This window comes from Neovison vison, chromosome X (genome assembly GCF_020171115.1).
Source record: "Neovison vison isolate M4711 chromosome X, ASM_NN_V1, whole genome shotgun sequence".
Taxonomy (NCBI): Eukaryota; Metazoa; Chordata; class Mammalia; order Carnivora; family Mustelidae; genus Neogale; species Neogale vison.
This window is the reverse complement of record NC_058105.1, coordinates 11,720,136-11,730,345: the sequence shown is the minus strand read 5'-3', so window position 1 is coordinate 11,730,345 and position 10,210 is coordinate 11,720,136.

The window sequence follows — 10,210 nt, the reverse complement described above, 5'->3', positions numbered from 1 at the left end:
GGCATCTGGAGTTGCCAATTAATTTTTTGTTACTAGATTTTTTTTTAGACGTTTTCTAGAGCAACAGCTCAATGACTTTTTTTTTTTAAAGATTCCACTTATTTATTTATCAGAGAGAGGGAGGGAGAGAGAGGGAGAGAGAGCGAGCACAGGCAGACAGAGAGGCAGGCAGAGTCAGAGGGAGAAGCAGGCTCCCTGCCGAGCAAGGAGCCCGATGCGGGACTCGATCCCAGGACGCCGGGATCATGACCTGAGCCGAAGGCAGCTCCTTAACCAACTGAGCCACCCAGGCGTCCCTGTTATTAGATTTGATAGAGATGAACAAAGGGTGGACAACCCAAAGAGACAGATAATTATGAACTTATGTTATTCTACTTTGGGAATCATTCTTGACACATCCTTTCCTCATATCAGAAGAACAGCCTGAGTGCAGAAAAAGTGAGATATAAATTTGCTTTCTTCCCTAGGAGGAATAAGGTATAGCCTCCATCTATATTTATAAAATGTTGGGGAAAGTGTGCATTTGTTTAGAGACTGTCTGCAATTTATATTGCCTGGCTGATTGTATCAGCATCTCTTTCCCTCTAGGGAACATCTCTATCTTCTTGGAAGGAAATTGCTGCTTCCCTCAGCCAAATCAAATAGGCCTGGTAGAGTGTTCGAGGGTCCTTGGTCACAGCGGTAGGCACACGAGAGAGAAGGGGAACATTAGGGAAGCCAGGTGGCAGTTGAGGTTTCAGTTCCAGCTGTTCTGAGGCCAGACACACTCTCTGGTTTGGTTCTGTGAACCATTAACTTTTCCTTTTTGTATCAGGTTAGACTTGAGCTTGTTATAAGAAGAGTCTCACTCTTAGAAGAAAAACGCTCTTCATCTGTCACTCTTTTCCACTCCTACCTCAACTGCCTCAGTTAATAGTCTTATGACCTCTTGCTTCTACTGCTAAAATAGTTTCCTGACAAGCCTTCCCATGTTCCCTGAAAAAGTGAATATTTAATTGTATTTCATTTTATCGCAGGTTTGTCTTCATGGATGTGTGACCTGTGCAGATGCGTAGAGCCCCATTCTTAGAAGGGCCTTGTTCTTGGGTTCATTCTCTGCTGCTGATATCTTAACAATCTCAATTCTATCTTTGATCTTGTCTTCTGTAGGTGAAGTGCGATGGGACAATGAAGCTAGAAGCCCGAGTAGGGGAGATATGCTAGGCATGAGCTCAGAGCTACAGGCTCAGTGGGCGGCAGGCAGTGTGCATGCCAAGCAGTTGGCGTGGCTGCCTTGTGCACACACACACACACTCCTGGTGCAGTCCAGTGTGCCATGGGGCCTCAACAGGGTAACAGCTGCAATCTGAGCTCACACTTGGGGCAGGGATGGTGGCGGCAGCAGCAGAAGCAGTAACAGTCATGGCAACAGATGTGAATCTAGGAGAGGTATTCCACGTGGAGAGAAGCGCTGGGACCAGAGGTGGAAGTTCAGTTTGCCCATCTGTCCTCATAGCCTGTCCCTGTAGCATACGCACAAATATTAATTCTCTGGCCTGAATGCCAGGGCAGGAGCTGCCTGTGCTTTAGCAGCAAATTTGATGGTAAATTATTACAAAACAAAAGCATATAGATGGATATTGTAATAACCGTTTATGGAAGTTATTAGAGTTCTTCAAGTTTAGAATTTCTGGTTTTGAAAACTGCAACATTGCAAAGCAAATATCCACAGGCTTGGAAATAGAAATCAAATTAATAGATCATATTTCACAGAAAGGAATAATATTTCCATATGAAGACTTGTATCTTAATGTTTCTGTTTCTCTGGCTGAACCATGAAGAATAGAGTGATCTATGGGGAAAAGCCAAAAAGTATAAGTGTTTCCAGAAGGAGGATACTACGATAATGAAAGGTCTAGATCAGGCTGAACAATAGTACTTGTTGCAAAATAGTGATGATAGAAATGTTCTCTTTATCAGTGCTTTCCAGTACAGTAGCTACTAACCACATGTGGCTATTGAGCACTTGAAATGTGGCTAATATGACTGAAGAAGTAAATATTTTAAATTAAATTTATGTGGGCGCCTGGGTGGCTCAGTGGGTTAAAGCCTCTGCTTGCAGCTCAGGTCATGATCTCAGGGTCCTGGGATCGAGTCCCGCATCTCTGCAGAGCAGAGAGCCTGCTTCCTCCTCCTCTCTCTCTCTGCCTGCCTCTCTGCCTACTTGTGATCTCTGTCTGTCAAATAAATAAATAAAATCTTTAAAAAAATTAAATTTATGTAACTACACGTGGCAAGTGGTTAATATAATGGACAACAAAGATCTAGATATATGGGAATCTCCTGAAAAAAAAAAAAACAATGTTTCCTTTGGATAAGAAAATCTTGAGGAGAACATGTTGACTATTTTTAACCTGAAGGGTTGTCATGTGGTTGCTTAGGTACCCTCATTGTGATTTCATAAAGCAGAAATAGAACTAATGAATATATTGTTACACAGGGACCAGTTATGAACTTTATATAAAGAAATTTCTATCAGCTGGTGTGTCTAAAATTGCAGTGGGTAACTAGACTAGATGCCCTTCAAGGTCCCTTTCCTATGCTGTGAATGTATGATGATATGATCTAAAGGTTGGGAATGATGTATTATGGAAAGAATTTGTTTCCAGCCAGATATCCATGTATTATTAAGGTCCTTTAGGACACCAAGACTAGGTAGCCTTGTCTATTTTTCTATTAAATTCTGGGTGAAATATATTCTGTCAATCTCTGAGATTAATAGTTCTATTTTCTACTCACTGTTTTTTTGAAAAAATTCCATTACTGAAGTAATTTGTGGGGAAAAAGAGCTAACTTTTCAAGACCTTTTTCTTGAGGCTATCAACATATACATTCCACGATTTCTTCACTTCTCAGCCTTCATAGGTATCTAAGATTATGTCTCTAAAACATTGACAGATAAACATTTGGAATGATGCAATTCCTAGGTTAGGTTATGGTTGGTGCTAATTACTTGAAGTAAGAGTGTAATCTTACTAGATGGAAGCAGTTACCATGATCAATTTCTGTGTTTGTGTTTGTGCAATCAGGTTTTTTGTGTGATACTCAACTTTGGAAAAATTACAAAGTTGAAATAGTTACATATTTAACAATTAAAAAGCATTAGACAAGTTTTATAAATATCATTTACTGAAGAGAACAGTAGAAATGAACTATAACTTAAATTGTACAAAGCGTAGTTGCAGAAAGATTTAAATATAAAAGAACACAACAAATATCTTTCCCTCAGGATAACCAAATGGTGGACAAGAAACAGTTTCTACATATGGACAATAAACCAAGAAGGAATGACAGAATGATCATATTTCAATCTGAAGGGATTAATGGGTAAATCTGATGATCATCAGTGACTGCAAGCACAAAGAGAGACCAACAGTATACACCTCCCAAAGGAAGTGCACAGCATCACCGGTGGAGTAATCTTGCAAGCCAAACCAAACACACACACACACTCACACACACACAAATATTATCAAGCTTCTGCCTCTAAGTAGCAATGTAAAGAAATACAGGGGCTGAGGAGCAACTTAAAGGACACCAAAGTGTTGCAGTCTGCAAAATCCAGACTATGGGAACCAGGACAGAACACAAGACCTGTATTGCTATTGTGTAATGATAAAAACTGCAGTGAAAAATAGGTGATGTGTGAAGGAACCTGTAGATTATAAATGACTTGGGGATATAATAATCCCATCGGGCACCAGTGGAAGGAAACTGATTTTCCTTCAACTGATGTAAGGCTGTCAGTTAAATGTGAAAGATAACTGCATCATTTATATCAATGACTTAATTTTTTAGGATTATTATATTGGGTTGATATTTTATAAAAGAGTCCTTATCTTTTAAAAATATAAACTGAAATACTGAGAGAAGGAATGGTGTGATGACTTGAGTTTGCTTCACGTTATTCCAGCAGCAGAAATGGAGGGTGGTAGATGGGGTTGTAATTAGAGCCAGATTGACCATGCATTGGTGATTGTTGATGCTGAATATCAGGCATTTTGGGTACAGTATACTATTCTTTCTACTGTGTATGTTTTAGGATTTCTTTAATTAAGTTTTTATTATAAATATGCCATTAAACTTGAAATCTTAAGTGAAACGGACCACTTTTTAGGGGAAAAATGGTCAAATTGTTTCATAAAGAAAGAGAGAATTCTAGTGAAGCAAACTGAAACTGTATTCAAAGCTCAAGTAAGCCTTTCGTGTTCCAGGTCAAGCAGTTTTGAAGGCCAGTTCTTCCAGACGGTCAGGGAGAAGTAAGTCACTGTCTCATGTAATCTCTTCTAAAGCATACAAAATGAGGGGCAAGTATTCTGCTATTTCTCCCAGGCTAGCTCTCCCTGATTCAAAAAGCAGATAAGGACTCCCCAAGAAAATAACACTTGAGCTAAGCGTGCTCACATAGCAATAAATATCTTAAATAGATTAATAGCATATTCAACACAGCAGTGAATTAAATGAGCAAACAGACTATGTCTTAGGAATGAAAACAAGATTTAACATTAGAAAATACTTTCCATTGTAATTCCCTACATTAACAAATCAAAAGAGTCTGTTAGTTTGCTAGGGCTGTCAAAACAAATTACCACAGCAGACTGGGTAGCTTCAACAACGGAAGAACTTTATTTCCTTATAATTCTGGAGGCTAGAGGTCCAAGATCAATGCGATGGCACGGTTGGTTTCCTCTGAGGCCTCTTTTCTGGGTTTGCAGATGGCTGTTTTCTCCCTCTATCTTCACATGATCTTTCCTTTATGTGTTAACTGTGTTCTAATCTCTTCTCATAAGGACACCAATCATTCTGGATTTGGGCCCACCCAGATGAGCTAGTTTACCTTAATTACCTCTTTAAGGCTCCTGTCTCCAAACTCATCACATTCTTTTTTTTTTTTTTTAAGATTTTATTTATTTATTTGACGGAAATCACAGGTAGGCAGAGAGGCAGGCAGAGAGAGAGGGGAAAGCAGACTCCCCGCTGAGCAGAGAGCCCAATGCGGGGCTTGATCCTAGGACCCTGAGATCATGACCTGTGCCAGATTGACCATGCATTGGTGATTGTTGATGCTGAGTATCAGAGGTAGAGGCTTTAACCCACTGAGCCACCCAGGCACCCCCAAACTCATCACATTCTGAGTTACTAGGATTTAGGAATTCAACATACAAATTTTGAGGTACACAATTCAGCCTGTAACAGGAGAAAAAAAAACATTGATCACGTTAATGGGTACGGAAATAAAAAACTTACAAACTCAGTGTAAGTTCATGGGAAATCTTTTAGCAAGCTAAGATCACACGGGAATTTCCATTGTCTAAAATCTATAGCAACATGCGTTAATGTAAAATGTCCGAAGCATTTCCATTAAAATTTCAGAAAAGACATAGATATATGCTATCACTTCTACTGCTCAAAACTACACTGGAACACAAAGCCAAAGCTGTGGATATCTATTTCGCGATATGATCACATACGTAGAAAACTCTAAGAAATAAGTATGTGGAATAGTCAAATGAATAAGAAACCTCAGAAAGATAGTGTAAATTCACTATAGCAAAAGCAAGAGCCTTGAGGCAAAAGCAAGAGCCTTGGCGCACAAAAGCAATAATCAATTAGAACATGTGATAGAAAATATCTCACTCATAACAGCAAAAAAATCCAAAAATTACCTTAAAAGAATCATTACAAAAATGTATGAGATCTTTTTGGAGGCAAGTATAAAAGTTTACTAACAGGGCGTCTGGATGGCTCAGTTGGTTAAGTGTCTGCCTTTGGCTCAGGTCATGATCCCAGGGTCCTGGGATTGAGCCCCACATCAGGCTCCCTGCTCTGTGGAGAGTCTGCTTCTCCCTCTGCCCCTCTCCCCTGCTCATTGTCTCTCTCCCTCAACAATAAATAAATAAATAAAATCTTTAAAAAAAATATTTACTAACAGATTCAGGTAAAATAAGTCCCTAACAAACAGCAGTGTAGCATATTCACTGACAGAATACACATCATCATAAAGATGTCAATTTTTTTTAAGATTTTATTTATTTGACAGAGATCACAAGTAGGCAGAGAGGCAGGCAGAGAGAGAGAGGAGGAAGCAGGCTCCCTGCTGAGCAGAGAGCCCAATGCAGGGTTTGATCCCCAGACCCTGGGATCGTGACCTGAGCTGAAGGCAGAGGCTTTAACCCACTGAGCCACCCAGGCGCCCAAGATGTCAATTCTTGATAAGAATCAACAGACTTAATGTTCGTAGGTATCAAGATGGCAATAGAGCTTCAGCTCCTGTCTTCTCCCAGAATTGGGCCTGTAGAAGGGAGAAAAAAAACAAATACCAGTAATAAAATTTAAACAACACAACTTGAGAAACCCCTAGGAAAAACTGAGGACTGATAGCCATTTGTATGTCTTGATTGGAGAAGTGTCTGTTCATATCTTCTGCCCATTTTTTGATGTGTTTGTCTGTTTCATGTGGGTTGAGTTTGAGGAGTTCATTATAGATCCTGGATATCAACCTTTTGTCTGTACTGTCATTTGCAAATATCTTCTCCCATTCCGTCGGTTGCCTCTTTGTTTTTTTGACTGTTTCCTTTGCTGTGCAGAAGCTTTTGATTTTGATGAAGTCCCAGAAGTTTATTTTCGCTTTTGTTTCCTTTGCCTTTGGAGACGTATCTTGAAAGAAGTTGCTGTGGCTGATATCAAAGAGATTTCTGCCTATGTTCTCCTCTAAGATTCTGATGGATTCCTGTCTCACGTTGAGGTCTTTTCATCATTAGCCCTCAGGGAGATTCAAATTAAAACCACATTGAGATATCACCTTACACCAGTTAGAATGGCCAAAATTAACAAAACGGGAAACAACATGTGTTGGGGAGGATGTGGAGAAAGGGGAACCCTCTTCCACTGTTGGTGGGATTGCAAGTTGGTGCAGCCTCTTTGGAGAACAGTGTGGAGATTCCTCAAGAAATTAAAAATAGAGCTTCCCTATGACCCTGCTATTGCACTCCTGGGTATTTACCCCAAAGATACAGATGTCGTGAAAAGAAGGGCCATCTGTACCCCAATGTTTATAGCAGCAATGGCCACAGTCGCCAAACTATGGAAAGAACCAAGATGCCCTTCAACGGATGAATGGATAAGGAAGATGTGGTCCATATACACTATGGAGTATTATGCCTCCATCAGAAAGGATGAATACCCAACTTTTGTAGCAATATGGACGGGACTGGAAGAGATTATGCTGAGTGAAATAAGTCAAGCAGAGAGAGTCAATTATCATATGGTTTCACTTATTTGTGGAGCATAACAAATAGCATGGAGGACAAGGGGTGTTAGAGAGGAGTAGGGAATTTGGGTAAATTGGAAGGGGAGGTGAACCATGAGAGACTATGGACTCTGAAAAACAATCTGAGGGGTTTGAAGTGGCGGGGGGGGGGTGGGAGGTTGGGGTACCAGGTGGTGGGTATTATAGAGGGCACGGCTTGCATGGAGCACTGGGTGTGGTGAAAAAATAATGAATACTGTTTTTCTGAAAATAAATAAATAAATAATAATTTTAAAAAAATTAAAAAAAAGAAAAAGAAAAAAAAACTGAGGACTGAGTTGAACTGCTACTTGTGTTTGGGGTGAGGAAGTTTAAAAGAAGTTGGGGAGACTTTATAGCTTGCAATAGTTAAAGGCAGGTGGTAGGCTAGGGAGGGGCCAGCCTTTTAAATTTCTGCTCCTGCTTCATTGCAGAAATCTGAGACTGCACCTCAGAGCACAGATGCAGGAGCCTTGGGGTAATATCAGGACAGCAGCGAAGACAGGGTTGATGGAAGCAGTATGACTCCAGTCTGCTAATAATCATCTGAAACTGTACTAGTGAGTAAGGACTGGTCTTTAAAAAATTATTTTAGCAGAATATAAAGTATGAACTAAAAACGGAATAGTGGGTATCACAATGAATCACCCATAGTAAGGGTAGGTATTTTTTCATAAAAAATATATTACATGTACATTTTGGAGAGATGTACCATGCATGATATATTTCTCACTACAAATGAAAGTCATAAAAAAGAAAATCACTTCACTGGACAATGCAATATCAGATAAACTCAAAAGAGGTAGGACCTTCCGAAATCACGCTGTTCAGCCTCTTCTATGTAGAAAGTAAATTTTTTAGAATAAAAAGTTTCCATTGTCTAAGTCTGGTTGGTGAAGAAACCTCAAGGGAAGTTGTGCTTCTCTGTCATGGGTGCTGCTACTACTGCCCCTGGCATCTAGCTTGGAACCTGAAACCATTCTCTGTAAGAGTTGCATGTGAGCAAATGGTCAGAGCTGGCAGGAAGGGGAATTTCCTACATGGTATTAAATAGAGAAGCCAGGATACAAGATGAGGACCCTCAAGAGAGAGCTAAGGGGTCCGCCCATTCCAGAACAGAGGGTATCCCACAGAATCCAAGGGGGGGCTGGTCTTGGCTAGACATCAAGGTGAGGATCCTGAAGGAGGACTAAATAGACCCAGGGACCAGATAGAAGTGCCACAGAATCTAGTCTTTTACCTGCTTTGAGCCCTGGGAGGCCCTAGAGCATGGCGGCCAAATGGGGTGTTCCCCTGATGTTCCACTAGGGCATCAGAGAGAGGTGAGGACTTTGATGTGAGGGGCCCAGTTTCCTGTCAGGAGAAGGGAGGGGACTCAGGCTCTGCCAGGCATCCAGAGGAGGATCTTAAGGAAGGGTTGAGAAGACTCCCCAGACCGAGGGGGACCCACAGAAAGCTGCCTATGTAACGAGAACGGGGGAGCCCAGGCAGGTCAGTCAGGCAGAAGTGCCCCCTCTTTGCATAGAGGGCGTCTCAGGGAAACAAGGGCCTTGGACTGAGGGGTGCATCAAGTCTGCAAAAGGGAGGACAAGCAAGCCCTGTCAGTAGTAGATACAAACGCTTTGGACACGTCCCAAGGTATGTCTACAATCTCAGACGGCAGGGTGGTGACACGGAGCTTGCCCTGCCCCTGACGTCAACCCTCAGTTGCCCCGGTGCCAAATGGCCTATAAGATGCTCCCTCACTCTCATGTTGATGTTCTCGGAAAGGGGACAGTCTTCTGGGGCCGGTGAGCTCAGCTCCAGAGAGAGAAGTGGCTAAGGCTGTGCCGGGAGTGAAGAGGAGGCCCCTGAGCTAGGACGGAGGGGTTTCCCCACCCCAGACGTAGGGTCCCGGTCTCGCCCTGCCCATGCAGTCACCGCAGGGAGACCCCAAGCGAGTTCCCATATGTGGCATGTCTGGACTTTCGTGTGAGGAGAGTGAGGGACTTGAGGCTTGCTCTGAGCCGAGCAGACTTCGGTCGGAACAGAGGGGACTCCTAGGCTCTGCCCGACTTCGAGGTGAGGACCCTAAAGCGGGAAGGGGGAGGCTTCCCCTGGCATGGGGTGGGGGCCGAGCTCTATCCTGCCGGTGCCATCAATCCTGGAAAGTCCCGGGCACGGGTGGTCGGATTTGGAGGAACTTTCGTCTTAGGATGCGGGGGGTGTGAGGCTTCGTCTGAGGGGGTCTGACTCTGTCAGGGGAGGGACGAGTCCCAGGCCTTGCTGGCACTAGAGGAGGACCCTGAGGGGGGAGAGAAGGGAGGCCCCCCTAGATAAAGGGGCCCCCACTGCGTCTGCCCTTACTGCCAACCCTGAGAAGCCCAGGCGGGGCCCCCGGATGTTCGGTGTCCTGACCTCTGAGAGCTGAGGGGTGGGGCTTCAGATCACCAGAGAGGGAGGAGTCGTAGGTCTAGCCAATCACTGAGGTGAAGGCTCTGGCGGGAAGGCGTGAAGGCGCCACCCACCGCCTATAGCGGGCCTCTAGCTCTGCTCTCTCCTCGCCCCTGAGATCATCCCGGGGAGACCCCGGCCGGAGTTCCCGTATGTGGCGTGTCTGGACTTTCGTGTGAGGAGTGTGAGGGACCCGAGGCTTGCTCTGAGCCGAGCAGACTTAGGTCGGAACAGAGGGGACTCCTAGGCTCTGCCCGACTTCGAGGTGAGGACCCTAAAGCGGGAAGGGGGAGGCTTCCCCTGGCATGGGGTGGGGGCCGAGCTCTATCCTGCCGGTGCCATCAATCCTGGAAAGTCCCGGGCACGGGTGGTCGGATTTGGAGGAACTTTCGTCTTGTGACTCGGGGGGGGGGGTGGGTATGAGGCTTCGTCTGAGGGGGTCTGACTCTG